Genomic DNA, 14,174 nt, shown 5'->3' with positions numbered 1-14,174 from the left:
TTCGTATGCCTTGACATTTCATTTAAATATTAATATTATTATATATATATATTATATTATACTTTCATCGTGGATTCTTCATATAATAGTAGGGATTTAGGGATAATGGAATTAGCTTACTCGCGGTATCGTTCTATCGCTTTACTGTTTGTATAAAATTCACCACGTCAACAGCGAGGATCGCACATTGGACTGTGTTTTGTAACGTCGATTTGTCCAGTGTCACGATGAGATAATGCAAACTGTGATAGCATTTCCTAGCTAGCATGAGCCATCTCTATTGTCTCTTGTGTTTCGAGAGCTTCAGCGTCACAAACGAACCTCGCTGGAGATTGCATGAGTTAACTAGAGCACTCGGATGAGCGCAGACCTCCGCCCAAGTACCAGTTGATTGATGTCATTGTATGAGCGACATAGGCTCATAACATTACCTGGTTTCACTTGCAGTTTCTTAACGTTGCTGGGTGTGCGTTTCAGCTTCAGCTTTACAATTGGCTAAATCCATGATAAAATGTTACCTGGTTTTGGTTTCTTATCGTAATGGAATTGCAGATTTTGTTAACACCTGACAAGCAACTATTGCCAATGATTGAAAATTTTTATTAATTTAATTAATTAAGTTAATTAATTAAATAATTAATTGGATCCGGATCACCCACAAAAACTGTAATGAATGCTAAGTTACCTCATTTTCTGACCTATCCTGAAATGAAATTATTAATTAAAAAAAAAAAAAAATTTAATGGCATCCGGATCACCACCAAATGTATTCAATGCTAATTACCCATTTCTGACCTATCTTAAAAAATTTAAATTAATTAATTAATTTGATCCGGATCACACCCAAATCTAATCAAGCTTCTAAAGTTAGGCAATTATCAGACTTATCTGAAAATTTTATGACAATCCGTCATAACTTTTTCCCAGTTAGGCTCTACACAAGACCCACAAACCAACAAACGCCACGCAGTGTGAAAACATAACCTCCTTGCCAACCCGTTGGCGGAGTAATTATATTTGCCATAGTCGCGATGAATTACGATAGTATATACAGTATATCGTATCTAATCTATCATCTATTCTATCTATCTATTTATATACTATGTTATATATATATTATATATACGATTATAAACTTTGATGATCTGCTTGCTTTCTCACGATCAATGTTGTCGCTGTGAATGTTTATGTATTTCTAGGTAAATCAAAGATTAAGGGTGTATCGTCACCGGCGTCCATCACCGCGACTAACCCTTAACCCTAACCTAACCCTAACCCTAACCCTAACCTAACCCTAACCCTAAGCCTAACCCTAACGCCTAAAAGCCCTAACCCTTTAACCCATCACTTTTATTCTTTCAGTCGTTCTTCAACACATTCCTCGTTTTTGTTATTTCGGCCCGGTTCACAAGAATCCCTATCTCAGTAGTTCTGTGGAAAATCATGCAGATTGCTGCTCACGATTGACGCCGTAGCACCCCTTTCGTTGGCACGCCATACATCACCTGTCCTAATGGCACACACGTTGACGTGGCATTAAAGTGATTACTTCACCGTAATTAGTAAAAAAAGAAAAAGAAAACAAAGGAAAAAAAGTAATTTTTTCATTTTTATTGGTTAAATTGCTGCATTATACTTTTTATTTTATTATATTGTTCGATGTGAACATATCACTCGTGGCATACATAGCCATAGCAAGCAATTAATGTCGGAACACTTAATATCAAATCTAGTCCACGGTTTTCATTGAATCTTTTAACTACATCTAAAACAATCTCTATCAAGTAAGAATTGGACGATTACGTTTAGCCCGTTATTCTTACTTTTAATGTAAAAAAATGCCAACAAAAATTGTAACAAATTTTACCATAGAACTTCCGGTGCCTGAAAAATTACAAGTTACAAGGGTTTGGTGCCTTGTCTGTTTTTAGCACGACGATATGTAAGATTTCCAAACGTCACTCGTCGCACGACTCTCCTTTTCAAATCGTTGTTTCGTGGAGTCCAGGAACGCCAAAACATGATTAACGCCAACTTTGGACGCGAGCAACACAAGATTATAATTACGATATTTCTTTTGCTAAAATGGCGTTTCCAAAACATTTCAGCAATCTTGCAAGATTAAAGTTATTTTTCTCAAACACATCTAAAAGTAACAATTAGCTAGTGAAACTGTAATATTACACTAGGGAAAGCGACAATTACACATCTGAAATAGATAAAGATTTTAAACTGATATAGTATATATGATATCAATTAGAACAAGGTAATAATGAACGGGACATGGTGTTTTGCCGCGGAAAAATACTTGTAAAAGACGCTACGAGCAAACGCATTAGTTATGACAAAAGAGGCATCGCGATTCCGTACCGTAAGCTGTTCTGCTTACTGCGTACATAGATGGTGGAATTCTCAAGAGTACCAAATAGAATAATAGAAAAGAAATAGAAATTGATGGTATTCTCTTGTAGAGACGGAGGTAGCTATTCTATGAGCTGTTTCAATTGGCAATCTCGCGATGATACGAGAATAATGTGACATCAATTTCAATTTATGTGATATCACTATCTGGCTGTATATAACAATGGTTGGCGGAAGATTCTATGAGAGTTTTTGTCTCACTGTCTGACATTCGCTGTCACGCCAGCCAATACCAGGTTAGTAAATAGAAGTATCAATAACATGAAATCATTGCTTACTGTACGTAGCAAGTCGTTGTTTATAGTTTCATACACGCATACGAAAATAAGCCTATGACAATGGGTTTACGTGTAGCTCGGTATGATAGTTGCAAGAGTGGAATTGTTGCTTGCGTTCCCCTTCCCTCCCTTACGGTTCGTGCGCGCTAATTGGAGAGTCTGCGGAGTTGTTTGCTGTGTGAAACAGCTATAAACAAATTAGTCAGGAAATTGTCTTCTATTAGGTAGCCATAATTAAAATGAGTGTTCTTAATAGAATTTATTAGCGGTAAAGCCGCGTCATTGTAATGTATCTTTCCGACATTCTACGGGATATCGAATCAGCAGAGTGTTTCAATAGAATTATGAGAACCGTTTGCTCATGTATCTATATACATCAAATCACTTAATGCCTCACCGACATCACCTATTAATATTAGGCAAGTTATGTTCGGAACGCCTCATATGATTAGGTGTTGTATAAGGAATCATAAATTTATGACATTTTGTGTCGCGATAGCTCTACGGAAAGCATGAGAATCGTAATAAATACATATAATTGTGATAACTAGTGAGAACCACAGTAAAATACCCACCTAGCGCCCACACATGCATGCGCCGCAGACACACGTGCGCAGAGACGCACTCACACATCCGCGCACCGGGCGCACGCACACCACACGCACACACACGACACATCACACACGCACACACCAATTACATACACACACACACACACACACACACACACACACACACACGCGAACCACACACAGCACAAACACACACACACAGCGACACATACACACCACACACACCACGCGCACCACCACGACACACACACACACACACACACAAACACACACAGTATTATACACTCACGCGCCCCGGGCGCACACACACACACGACACACACATCGACACACACACACACACACACACAACGTCGCGCCGCGCGCGCCGCGCCCACACACACCACACACACACACACACACACAAACACACACATAATACACTCACGCGCACGGGCGCACACACACACACACACTCACCGCGCACGGCGCACGCAAACACACACACACACACACCACACCCACACACAACACATACACTCGACGCGCACGGTGGCGCACGCGTACGGCACCCCTCACACACTCACGCCGCAACGAGCGCACCGCGCGCGCACGCACACACCACACACACAGCACGACACACACACACGACACACATCCACGACAACACACAGCACACCAAACACGCGAACCACACACACACACACCCCACACACCACACACACGCGCGCGCACACATCGCACACAGCACACACTTCACCGCACGGGCGCCACGCAAGTCCACCCCACCAACTCATACACATGCAGCCCACACACACACACACACACAACACACGCACACACACACACACACGCACCACTCCATACACATGCACGCACACACCACGCACGACACAAACACACGCACGCACACACACACACCACTCACACATGCACACACACACACACACACACACACACACACACACGCACGCACTTCACGCACGCACGACACGCACGCACGCATCGCTCGCTCACACACACACACACACACACACACAACACACAGAACACACACACACAACACACACACAACACACACACACATACACCACGGGTTAGAGCGATGAGAGAGGAGAAGAGAGAGTGAAGGGAGAGTGAGAGAGGAGAGGAGAGGAGAGATGAGCAGGAGAGAGAGAGAGCCGCGAGAAGGAGAGAGAGCGCGGGGCGGGAGAGAGGGTGAAGAGTGACAGTGAAAAGGTTCTGAAGGAATGACAGTACACAAATATATGACACAAATTGAATCATGTAATAAAAAACAATAGTGAATCGCGTGAGAAAATAGCGACCAAGTGTTATTAAGACAGTGATCTGTCATATAAAATATAAAGATATGCAATAACATATTCGATAGCGTGTGGTATTACGCCTGCGCCCCTCATGCTGTTCATGGTAGTTTACAGGTCAAATATTCAGACAAATTTCAAACAAATCTATTTATGATGCAAACCGATTCTCCGTATGAATAACCGAACACATCTCACAAATAATTGTCATATAAAATGGCTGCCGCCCTGGTTTAGCATTTTTCGACGATGTCCTTGAAGCGAATGGTGTCACAGCGGTTATGTCAAACTCAGTCGGCTGTTGTTTACACACGCTGCTGATTTCACAGTGCTCAGCGATCACTCAAAATAAAATTACAGTTGTTTCTGATGTCAAAAACATCTGAAATTCTACCCACGCATTCATAACTCGGTAGTCTCAAACTTCAAAGACGTAATTATGGTTCCATGTTAGATTGTCTAGGCTTGGTTAGTAAATTATAGTGTCAAACTACAGGCTCGGTGCGTGCGCCATCATTTGCAGCATAAGTGAGTGAAAGAGGAACAGAGTCAGAGAGGGGGAGAGTGAGTGCAAGAGGAAGAGAGAGAGAGAGAGAGAGAGAGAGAGAGAGAGAGAGAGAGAGAGAAATAGAGTGGGAGAGAAAGGGAGGGTGTGAGAATGATAGGAAGAGAGAAAGAGAGAAAAAGAGAAAGAGAGAAAGAGAGAAAAAGAGAAAGAGAGAAGAAAGAAAGAGAGAAAGAGAGAACGAGAGAAAGATATATAGATAGATAAATGGGGATATAAAGAAAGAGAAAGAGAGAGAGAGAGAGAGAGCGCGAAAGATAGAAAAGAGCGAGACAGACAGAGCCATATACGTGTAACCACATTGTGCCGTTTGAAAATGTATCAAAGCTTTAATACGGGACGGGACTAATGCAGTTCTAAGATTTCAAGTTTACAACAGCCTTTTTTTACCTAAAGCGTATGCTTTATTGCGTTTTTTAGGGACGTGGCTTCAGTACAATCGAACGGTTCTTCGTTACATAGACTAGAGTAATGGCACCATTAGCTGGAGTTGTCGCCATTAGTGGGCCGATATCAGCGCCATACATTGACAACAACAAAAAACAGTTCACGGTTCGGTTCACAGTGAGTTCGGTTCACGCACGCGGGAAACCACAGCCGGTTTTTTCTGAGGCAGCGCTCTGGATAGTGTGGCGTCTGATTGCCTACTCGATTTCGGCGTGAAAAACCGCCATTTTGCGACATTCGATATGTGCCAGACCCTCGTGGCGGGTATAAGAGCAAATAGAGAAACTTTCTCATTGTGTATAGATCGAAGTTGCTACGTGCCAGCCTGTTTTGCTAGCATCTATGACAAATACGACATACGCATATACGCTCTCCTATGACATTATTTGTCACAGGAAGATTCTTCCTATGACAAATATTGTCATAGGCGAGCGTATATGCGCAGGTCGTATTTATCATAGATGCAAGCCGAACATATTGCACGTGCGTAGGTAGTAGTGTGGCAAGGAGTAGCTACAACTAGAGTAACAGCAACAGCAGCGGTGGTAACACTGGTCATAGCAGCAGCAACAACAGTAGCAGCAGCAGAAACAACAACGACGACAACAACAATACCATCAACAGCAACAGCAACAGCAGCCAGCTGCAAAGGCAGCGACTTCACCATCAGAAGCACCATCACCAACATCATTATCATCGTCGTCGTCATCATCTTAGCAGCAGCGGTGGCGGCGGCAGCAGAAGGAACAGGACCAGTAGCAGAAGCAGCAGCAGAAGGAGCAGCAGAAGGAGCAGGAGGGGGCAATAGAAAGAAAAGAAGGACGTAGAACCGGCAGCAGTGAAATTTGCAGCAATATTCCTGAATGAACACCCACCCGGTTATAGGTAAAATGGCAACAGCTAATTTCAATAGTATAAACGGCATTTCATCACGCCGCGTCGTGCCAATAAAGAAGCACATAGCACATCTCAATCAGTCAACATGATGTATAGACCATCTTCGGGTTTCATCGCCGCCACACAGCTACCGGCAGATGGCGTATAAATGAAACACAAGAGCATGCCGCTGATCGCGATGAGACGAGTACATTTTAAAGCACATTGTATAAATATTGACATCGTTGCACAAAAGAACTGAATAATGATTTTCCACGAATGCGTAATCCGCAATAACAAATATGCGTGTAAATATGTAAAAAAAAAGGCAAAAATACGTGTGCGCCAAAAGGCACGTGTCACGCAAAACCGCTGTTCGATTCAATATCTCGCCAGTAGCAAAGACTGGTCTTGAATAACAATGTATAGCGAGCGGTACATGATTTTGTGTTATATTTGATACCAGATGGAGCGAGTTACGCCGAAGCTGGCTACATCAACCGCACGAGAGAGCTGCACGAATGTACGTATTCACCATTACGGTGGTGCTGTGATTTTGTATTGTATTGCGAGGATAATCAATAAACTACGGCAACGTTACATGAGAAAACCACAACAACATCGATTACCACATTATATGCGTTCATAAACCAAGAAGCAATACTTTGATATCGATGTGGATAACCTTCGGTGTGGAGAACGAACGACCAAACTACAATACACGTAAACAACAGAGCTGGTTCTCTGCTGGAGAGGCAGTAAATTGAAGGGGGGAGACGAGAGAGAGAGAGAGAGAGAGAGAAAGAGGAGAGAGAGAAGAGAGAAGAGAGAGAAAGAGAGCGAGAGAGAGAAGAGAGAGAGAGAAGAGAGAGAGAGAGAGAGAGCGAGAGAGAGAAAGCGAGCGAGAGAGAGAGAGAGAAAGAGAGAGAAGAGAGAGAGAGAGAAAGCGAACGAGCGAGAGATAGAGAGAAATAAAGATAGAGCGAGCGAGAGAAATAAATAAAGATAGAGAGAGTGAGTGAGTGAGAGAGAGAGAGAGAGAGAGAGAGAGAGAGAGAGCGAGAGGAGCGGGGAAAAAGGGCGTGACAAAGGAGAGGGAAGAACCAACGTGGTAAATCTTGCATATGCGATATCGCAAGACGATACCAGTTGATACGTCACTATTTGTATCTGTGTGTCCTATTAGAAGTGGTCAGCATCATTAAAATAGTAACGGCCATAGCACGTGCACGAATGGCTCATCTTTTTACGAACAGATGCGTGCGATTGCGATCATGGAGGATGGAGTCAATGTGTGCGCGCGTCTACTACCGCCTTTTAGGATCGGTGCAGGTATATACGCATTTCGTTTAGCAATTTAATAACTTCACTTATTGTGAAGTAGCTTACTGATAGGGTTAGCGTCTCCATGTTAGCTGCGCATTCTCGCTAGTGCCGCCTTAATATCTCACATCCTCGCTGCGTACTTATGTATATGCGTATCTCTTTGTCGGTAGCTCTTCTTTTCGCTATAAAAATTTTCTCATATTTTTACGCGTTGTTCACCTTTAAGCGCGGTCATTCGTTGAATCTCGAGCGCATGCATATACACCTAACGCATATTGCGGCACCAGCGACATCTAGCAAAATGCATTCCTATAAAAGTGAGCGCTCTTGACTCGTTAAATCGACGACAAAGTGATTGCTTTGGCTAGATCTGTGCTCACGACCGGTTAAACCGGCTAAATGAAAAATACGAGCTCTCCCGGCAGGCATTTGTGCGGAATTTTCCCGCCAGCGCGACAGCAGGCGCTGTCGGCTGGCCTACACAGTGAGGAATACGAATAGGAGTTTTACCGGTGATATCGCGAGCTATGCGCCCATTGCGGACCGACCGAACGAAGCCTAGGGCGCGAAGACCTACACACCCTCGGGGGCGCGGATGAACCGAGAAAAGTGAAACCTGATAGTGATACATGCGTGTAGTCGCGAGTAAGTAATAATCACCAGCGAGTTATAGGTTAGTGAGGGCTCGTAAGCGAGCTTGATTACCAGCTATTGGAATATGCAGGGCGGACAACGACGCCAAGCTTGCAACACGTGAAACATTCATGACCGCAACGTGGAAAATGTTATAGACACACGCGCGCGCGCACGCGCACACACACACACACACACACACACACACACACACACACACACACACACACACACACACAACGTATATATATCTACGTTTGTGTGGGTGTAATATTTTTATATTAAAATGAATATATGATTTAAGCTTCTTAAGTTTACAGAGCTTATTTGCAAATGCCTGCCTATGTCCATTTTAGAGAAATGATAAAAGAAATAATAAATAATAATGATAAATGATTTAAGCATAATGTAGGCTGTTTTTTAAGAAGAAAGTACTCTACACGGTACTTATGTTCACATACTATACATTGGTGGTTTAAACTCACTTTTTGAAAAAAATGAACATAGGCAGTTTTGCAAATAAGCTCTGTAATCTTAAGAAGCTTAAATCACATATTCACTGTAATATATAAATATATGCATATGAAATAAGTAAATAAATAAGTAAATGAATGAATGAATAAATAAATAATTAAATAAATATGTTTGTAAACATGTAGAGGCTTTGTAACAAATGCGTTCATGGTTAAATGCGATAACTACTGAAGAATGATAATTAAATCGTCCTTCCTATAAGATGCATCCTGACATACACGCTCGCATACAGATATACCCAGGTCGTCAGATATGCGCCCGCGCGTACATACACCCATCCAAACAGAAGTAACGACGTACTCCCCCCAGAAACACACGCACACACACACACATCACACGTACATAATACAAACACACGTACACACCATCACGTATATATATATGCTTGCTCGCGTTTGTGTACATAAAGAGATAGCTAGGGGAGAGATGGATGAAGGGAGAGAGAGAAAATAACGAGAGAGCGAGAGAGAGAGAGATAGAGAGAGCGACAGCGAATGAATCATTCTTCATGCGCCCGTTTACAAGCAAAGACGAGGAGCTAATTCTCGTGACCTTTCCTAACATAAGCACCCGTAAATCACACGCGACGAGCACGTGTTTAGCATGTGGGGATAACGGTCATTACTGATGCTCTCCTAGAGCGTAATATCAGCTCGTGGCGTGCCTAATTCTACGGTGGTAATAAGTTTATGTCGCCCTCCTATGATTAAGCAATATTTACGCAGCCTAACATTGGAGCGGCAGGCGCCGGGATGGGGAAATATCAACGGAAGCGGCGGCAATACAATCACATATACCGTCAACGCTATCACAAGAGTAAGAAGCAAAAACGAACATCGTATCGATAGTATATAGCGTCGTGGCGAGATGAGCATGCAGTGATAGGATGACGTAAACATGCAGTGAAAGGATGACGTAAACATGCAGTGAAAGGATGACGTAGACATGCATTAAAATGATAAGGTAGGCATGCAGTGAAAGGATAAGGTAGGCATGCAGTGAAATTATAAGATGGCCATGCAGTGAAAAGACAAGGTAGGCATGCAGTGAAAAGACAAGGTAGATTTGCAGTGAAAGGATGACGTAGACATGCAGTGAAATGACAAGGTAGACATGCAGTGAAAGGATAAGGTAGGCATGCAGTGAAATGATATAGTAGGCATGCAGTGAAAAGACAAGGTAGATTTGCAGTGAAAGGATGACGTAGACATGCAGTGAAATGACAAGGTAGACATGCAGTGAAAGGATAAGGTAGGCATGCAGTGAAATGATATAGTAGGCATGCAGTGAAAGGATAAGGTAGGCATGCAGTGAAATGATATGGTAGGCATGCAGTGATAAGATACGGTAAATGCTCGCCACACGTTAATTAGGCGAATGTAATATGTATTAGTTTCACGTTAGTGACGTCACGCTTATTGGTGTAATGATGAAACATCAATGGAGCGATTCAATCAGGTTTGCGATATCCAACATACTCATACGCAACTGTGTCAGATATTCTATATCTGTAATCGGCTATGTGAAATATTTTATCGGAAAGCATCTAGGTAAGATATATTAAATACGTAATCTCTAATGACAGATATATTGTCTGTAAGCATCTAGCCTGGATATTAAACACAAAATCAGCTGTGTCAGATATTTCACCCGTAAGAATCTATCACGTATGTTATATCCATAAGTCAATAAACTATTACATCAGAGAGTTAGCCGTGTATATATCGGTGGGCGGCTATTTCAGATATTTTGTATTTGCAATTATTTATCATTAATATTATATACGTAACCAGCTGTGTCAGCTATTTTATCAATAAGCATCTATGTCAGATATTATATACGTCATCGACTACGTCAGATATTATATAGGCAAGCAGATATGTCAGATATTATCAGGAGCGTATAATGACAAATACGCTCCTTATATTTGTCATTATACGCTCCTGATATTATATAGGCAAGCAGATATATCAGATACTATATAAGGAAGCAGATATGTCAGATATTATATAGGCAAGCAGATATATCAGATACTATATAGGGAAGCAGATATGTCAGATATTATATAGGCAAGCAGATATATCAGATACTATATAGGGAAGCAGATATGTCAGATGTTATATAGGCAAGCAGATATATCAGATACTATATAGGTAAGCAGATATGTCAAATATCATATAAGTAATTAACAATGCCGGTTGTTTTATCTGCATGCATCTCTCTCAGACATCTTTATAAATATAGAATATAGAAGCAATGTCAGTTATTTTGTCCGTAACCAGCTATATGTTGCATGTTGTGTAATGCGAAGTCGCTTACCTAAGAAGGCTTCAAATAGCAGTGTTACCAATTCTCTAAGTCACGCACGCGTCGCGATTCCCGATTGCTAATAATGCTCCTGCACAGATTAGATTGCGCAGTGGAGAACCAAGCCTGTATATCTTACTCAGCAGTTTGCCTCAACCAAACGCGAAAGGAGTAATGCTTACCGTAATGGACGTTTCCCCGACAAACATGCCATTTTTTGCCGGAAGCATACGCAAAAAGTGTGTTAGCGAACAGAGTTGTAAGCAATTAGAGTGAAAGTGCGATTCGTTTGGCATTTTTTCTCACTTCCCGCAGAGAAAAACTCAATTCACCATTTAAAATGCGCTTAAGAAACTACTACGATCACTTGATCAAGAACATATGTAGGAACTTGATTTCAACGTGGCTACTCACTAGGGAAACCGCAGATTGCTGACAAACCGTTTTCGCGCGGCAAAGTATGAACAGCAAAGTATTCTTTAACCGCGCCGCGAAAGCTGGCAAAACACGTAATCGCTGCGATATTAAATCGCTAAACGTGATCGCGAGACCGGGATAAGGTTGAGATCTTTAAGGTTGATAATATTACGTCCGAAACTTCTGCTCATTTCCCGCTATTCCCGTACAGTAAAATGCAATATATACATACGATATGATCATATATACGTATACACGCACGCACCCGTGCGCACACGCACTCGCGCACGCACACACGGACTCACGAAAGCGCAGTCACGCACGCACTGACTCACGCACGCACGCAGTCACGCACGCACACGCACGTTAAAGGTATATGAACATAGTCCTATAATAGCAAACTCATACATACGCAAACACGTACACTCGCGCGCACACACGTACAAGTGGATACGCGCACCTATACAGGCACAGCCAAGCAGAGGAACACATCCGCACACACACGTCCACGCGAGTATACGTCCACGCTTCTCAGAGTAATAACCATCTAGTTATAATTAGAGGAAATGACTTCGTTAAAATCTTGCGCGTTTGAAGTGCTAGAGAGAAATTAGCATAAAATCAGGTGAGCAACTACACACAGCCCTTCAACAGCGAAGCCGGCGAGACAGTGTTCTGAATGAACGCGATTTCTAAGCGCGCGCGAGAGAGAAAAAATCACACGCTCGCGCGCTCGCGAGAAAGCGGACGCACTCACCTCTTTCCTTCCGTTCAGTAACAGAGCTCTCTCTCCTCTCTCCTCTCTCTCTCTCTCTCTCTCTCGCTCGCTGTCTCGTTCCTCTAGCGTAATCCTCTCTCGTCGTTGTGCCGCTGCGCTGTGTCGCCTCTGCCTCGCTCTATCGTCTGTGATCGAATCGCTGCACGAACGCCCTCTCCAACGTGTGCAAATGAACCGAGGCTGCCAAGTCGGCACATTTAAATACGGTCGCCGGCAGATTCGGCGCAGTGGCGACGCGCCGCGCTGCGTGGGTGCTCGCGCTCGCGCCGCAATGTTTTTTCGTCGACGACAAGGCAGGGCCTGCTATCGCATGGCGTTTCCTCTGCCGACGGGGAAGGATGCATGGCAAACCTTTGAATTGAAGCTATCAGATTTGTGAAGTTTGGCACGCGATGTGTGTGTGTGGGGGGGGGGTGAGTGGGTGAGTGTGTGTGTGTGTGTGTGTGTGTGTGTGTGTGTGTGTGTGTGTGTGTGTGTGCACTGATTACCATAATCTATATACATGCTTACTGGTTACCATCGCTATACACCTGCATACTAATAGGCGGGGCAATATGTCGCTATTACACACTCGTAACATTGAGACTATGGAAAGAATGGCAATAAACTTATAATCAATGTATTCAATGTAGCGCATCGCTATACACTTTTCTTATTGCTTAAGCATCATGTACACCTAGCTAGCACACTAATTAGCCCATCCGATGACACCCTGTAATGCGTGTGTTATAATGACCGGCTACTATTTACATTCCACGCTCGCTCTAATCTGCTAGAAACAACACTTCGCTACATTATATCGTTCATCGTATCTGGCGCGTTGCTACATTCAGATGTAAGACCTATAGTGACTAGATCGTTGCTGATGGACCTGTCACTGTGTACTAAAACGCACAGCTACCAGCTGCCATCTTGATTATGTCGCACATGCAAATGGCGGATTACTGCGAAGCCAAGTTCATGACTCCGTCTTTTTGTCTGCGTGGCATGCCTGTCAATGTGAATGTGTGGGTGAGTGAACAACCATTAGTGGCAGGCCAAATTTTCCGCGGCGCAATCGATGTTTGTATTTTAGGGTTGTCGAGCCATCATCATTATACAGCATTAGCCTTTTTTCTGGTTCATATCCCGCATCTTTCCAGTCTGGCTACTTTATCCCCTTCCATTATCCTTCACATTTTCTCAGTTTCTTAGCTTCCTCCTTCTCCTAGCTCCTTCTCCACGCCCCGCTTCCCCTTCCTCCTCTCTCCTCTCGTTCGCGTCTATGCATCATTATTGATGTTCGTCATCACTCATGTACTCATCTTCTTTTAGTCTTTCTATGCACTCCCCCTGCATACACCCACACACTATTAACCACTCGGTTTCTACGCTAAACACATGCCGACTTACTCAGCAAAATACGCCCCCGCGTGCAACCGCGCACACACTACACAACACACACACACACACACACACACACACACACACACAACACACACACACACACCACACACACACAAACACAACACCACACAAAACAACAGCACACACACACACATACACACACACACACAGCACAACCATCGACACACACATACACACACCCACATACACACCACGCCGCACACATCCACCACACACACCATAGCACACACGCGTACTACAGCACAAAACACATACACAAGGCGCGCGCGGGCGCACAACAGACAAAAACAGTAACACAGCAAACATACT

General features: G+C 43.2%; 1 protein-coding gene across 1 annotated transcript in view; it reads right to left on the bottom strand.

Moving 5' to 3' along the window:
- Positions 1–12,601, bottom strand: part of LOC106806034 (prothoracicostatic peptide-like) — a 79,921-nt gene extending 67,320 nt beyond the window's left edge. Inside the window, exon 1 of the mRNA XM_014807877.1 lies at positions 12,438–12,601. The gene's annotated coding sequence lies outside the window, so the exon portion shown is untranslated. The remainder of the gene's footprint in view (positions 1–12,437) is intronic.
- Positions 12,602–14,174: the final 1,573 nt, after the last annotated feature.

The sequence above is a fragment of the Priapulus caudatus genome, unplaced genomic scaffold (assembly GCF_000485595.1).
Source record: "Priapulus caudatus unplaced genomic scaffold, Priapulus_caudatus-5.0.1 Scaffold137, whole genome shotgun sequence".
In the NCBI taxonomy this organism is placed as follows: domain Eukaryota; kingdom Metazoa; phylum Priapulida; class Priapulimorpha; order Priapulimorphida; family Priapulidae; genus Priapulus; species Priapulus caudatus.
Note: the sequence above shows the minus strand (reverse complement) of the source record. Positions and strands in the feature narration are given on the sequence as shown.